The sequence below is a fragment of the Arachis hypogaea genome, chromosome 3 (genome assembly GCF_003086295.3).
Source record: "Arachis hypogaea cultivar Tifrunner chromosome 3, arahy.Tifrunner.gnm2.J5K5, whole genome shotgun sequence".
Classification (NCBI taxonomy): domain Eukaryota; kingdom Viridiplantae; phylum Streptophyta; class Magnoliopsida; order Fabales; family Fabaceae; genus Arachis; species Arachis hypogaea.
Genome location: NC_092038.1, coordinates 103,470,665 through 103,474,760, shown reverse-complemented (window position 1 = coordinate 103,474,760; position 4,096 = coordinate 103,470,665).

The window sequence follows — 4,096 nt, the reverse complement described above, 5'->3', positions numbered from 1 at the left end:
CAAGGAAGAGACATAGAGGAGCTCAAAAAGCACCATTGGACCTTCAAAAGGCGCCACCCTCACTAAGGTGGACTCATTCCTTGTTCTTATTTCTCTGATTTTTCGGTTTTTATCCTTCATGTCTATCTATATTTTGTGTCTCTACTTCATGATCATTAGTATGTAGTAACCATGTCTTAAAGCTATGAATAAAATCCATTAACCCTTCACCTCTCTTAAATGAAAAATGTTTTAATTCAAAAGAACAAGAAGTACATGAATTTCGAATTTATCATTGAATTTAATTTAATTATATTGATGTGGTGACAATACTTTTTGTTTTCTGAATAAATGCTTGAACAGTGCATATTTTTGATCTTGTTGTTTATGAATGTTAAAATTGTTGGCTCTTGAAAGAATGATGAACAAAGAGAAATGTTATTGATGATCTGAAAAATCATGAAATTGATTCTTGAAGCAAGAAAAAGCAGTGAAAAAAGCAAAGGCTTGCGAAAAAAAATGGCGAAAAAATAGAAAGAAAAAGAAAAAGCAAGCAGAAAAAGCCAATAGCCCTTAAAACCAAAAGGCAAGGGTAAAAAAGATCCAAGGCTTTGAGCATCAATGGATAGGAGGGCCCAAGGAAATAAAATCCAGGCCTAAGCGGCTAAATCAAGCTGTCCCTAACCATGTGCTTGTGTCATGAAGGTCCAAGTGAAAAGCTTGAGACTGAGTGGTTAAAGTTGTGATCCAAAGCAAAAGAGTGTGCTTAAGAGCTCTGGACACCTCTAACTGGGGACTCTAGCAAAGCTGAGTCACAATCTGAAAAGGTTCACCCAGTCATGTGTCTGTGGCATTTGTGTATCCGGTGGTAATACTGGAAAACAAAATGCTTAGGGCCACGGCCAAGACTCATAAGTAGCTGTGTTCAAGATTCAACATGCTTAACTAGGAAAGTCAATAACACTATCTGACATTCTAAGTTCCTAGAGAAGCCAATCATTCTAAACTTCAAAGGAAAAAGTGAGATGCCAAAACTGTTTAGAAGCAAAAAGCTACAAGTCCCGCTCATCTAATTAGAATTAATATTCATTGATATTCAGAATTTCTAGTATATTCTCTTCTTTTTATCCTATTTGATTTTCAGTTGCTTGGGGACAAGCAACAATTTAAGTTTGGTGTTGTGATGAGTGGATAATTTATACGCTTTTTGGCATTGTTTTTAGGTAGTTTTTAGTAAGTTCAAGCTACTTTTAGGGATGTTTTCATTAGTTTTTATGTTAAATTCACATTTCTGGACTTTACTATGAGTTTGTGTGTTTTTCTGTGATTTTAGGTAATTTCTGGCTGAAATTGAGAGACTTGAGCAAAATTCTAAAAAAGGCTGACAAAAGGACTGCTGATGCTGTTGGAATCTGACCTCCCTGCACTCAAAATGGATTTTCTGGAGCTACAAAACTTCAATTGGCGCGCTCTCAACGGCTTTGGAAAGTAGACATCCAGAGCTTTCCAGTAATATATAATAGTCCATACTTTATTCGGAAATTGATGACGTAACCTGGCGTTGAACGCCAAGTACATGCTGCTGTCTGGAGTTAAACGCCAGAAACACGTCATGATCCGGAGTTGAACGCCCAAAACACGTCATAACTTGGAGTTCAACTCCAAGAGAAGCCTCAGCTCGTGGATAGATCAAGCTCAGCCCAAACATACACCAAGTGGGCCCCGGAAGTGAATTTATGCATCAATTACTTACTCATGTAAACCCTAGAAGCTAGTTTAGTATAAATTAAACTTTTTACTAGTGTATTAGTCGTCTTTTTTGACCACGTTTCATCTTTGGTCTCAGTCTTGTTTTATTCATCATCTTAGGAGGCCATTGAGCACGTTTTAGGGGGCTGGCCATTCGGCCATGCCTGAACCTTTCACTTATGTATTTTCAACGGTGGAGTTTCTGCACACCATAGATTAAGGGTGTGGAGCTCTGCTGTACCTCAAGTTTCAATACAATTCCCATTACTTTATATTCAATTCTCTTTTATTCTTATTCCAAGATATACGTTGCACAACACTTTGATGAATGTGATGATCCGTGACACTCATCATCATTCTCACCTATGAACGCGCGTGACTGACAACCACTTCCGTTCTACTTTAGGTCGGGCGCATATCTCTTAGATTCCCCAACAGAATCTTCGTGGTATAAGCTAGATAGATGGCGGCATTCATGGGAATCCGGAAAGTCTAACCTTGTCTGTGGTATTCTGAGTAGGATCTTGGGAATCCGGAAAGTCTAACCTTGTCTGTGGTATTCCGAGTAGGATTCCGGTATTGAATGACTGTGACGAGCTTCAAACTCCTGAAGGCTGGGCGTGATGACAAACGCAAAAGAATCAAGGGATTCTACTCTAACCTGATTGAGAACCGACAGATGATTAGCCGTGCTGTGACAGAGCATTTGGACCATTTTCACTAAGAGGATGGGATGTAGCTATCAACATGGGTGATGCCTCCAGACGATTAGCCATGCAGTGACAGCGCATAGGACCATTTTTCCAAGAGGATTAAAAGTAGCCATTGATGATGGTGATGCCCTACATACAGCTTGCCATGGAAAGGAATAAGAATGATTGGATGAATGTAAGAAGAAGGTAGAGATTCGAGAGGAGCACATCATCTCCATACGCCTATCTGAAATTCCCACTATTGATTTACATAAGTATTTCTATCTCTTTTTTATTTTTTATTTATTATTAATTTTCGAAATCCATAAACATTTAATCTGCCTAACTGAGATTTACAAGGTGACCATAGCTTGCTTCATACCAACAATCTCTGTGGGATCGACCCTTACTCACATATGGTATTACTTGGATGACCCAGTACACTTACTGGTTAAGTTGAATGGAGTTGTGAGCTTCTCTAACAGTGCCTGGAACTCTTGTATCACAATTTCGTCCACCAGTGAGCATCTTTCCTATCTTTTCCAAGTGAGTTTTCATTTAAATATTTGAGTTTAATCAAGAATTAATTATCTTTTAGCCACTACGGATGCTACTTTGAGTCTTGTGCAATTCTGTTTATTTTAGGTAGCATTTGGCTGGATTTGGAGCACAAGAATTAAAGGAGATGACCAGCGAGGAGCGACGCATGCGCGTACCTGGCGCGTGCGTGTAATTTGGAAAGTTGCATAGTGACGCATGCGCATACCTAACGCGCACGCGTGATTTGGAGATTTGCACAACGATGCATGTGCATACCTGAGCGTACGCGTGACCCCCGAAGAAGACCATCGACGCGTACGCGTGACTGACGTGTACGCGTGACATGCACCACATGCAGAAAACACAGAAAACACTGGGGGCGATTTCTGGGCCCATTTTGGCACTCAAGTAAGGCATAGCTCCCTGCCAAGTTAGGCACGGATCCAGTGAAGCCAAATGGTCCCCACGTTACAAGGCGCGAATTATTTAATTAATTCTGATTTAAATTTAAATTTTAAAATAGGAAAAGGTATTATTTTAATTTTAGAAATTAGATTTTAAATTAATTAGGATTAGATATAAAAGATAATATTATTCTATTCTATTTACATTCCGCACTTTACAGTTTACCTGAATCTTTATTTTCTCTCTGAATCATGAGCAACTAAACCTACACTATTAAGGTTAGGAGCTCTATCTATTGTATGGATTGATACTATTATTTTTCTATTTTAATTCATGTTTTGATTTATATTTCAAGACTTATTTTCGTTCTTTATCTTATGAATTTGGGTGGAACGGAAGTATGACCCTCTTTTTAATTGAATTCTTGTATAACTTGGAAAAGCTCTTTACTTGTACAACAGCTTGAAAACAATTTCTCCTAACTTCTAATTATCTGGATTTAACGGGATACGTGACATATAATCCTCTTATATTTTGATAATTAGGATTCCTGTGGCATATAAACTAGAATTGAATTTCACCCTCTCATTGAAATTAATTGACCAAAGAATTGGCAGTTGATGAGAATTAGAGGAGACTAGAAAGGTCTATGGAATTAGGGTCTTATCACATATAGTTTGCCATGAATTAAATCTTGCATGATTAAAATAAATTAATAAGAAAAGTCAATC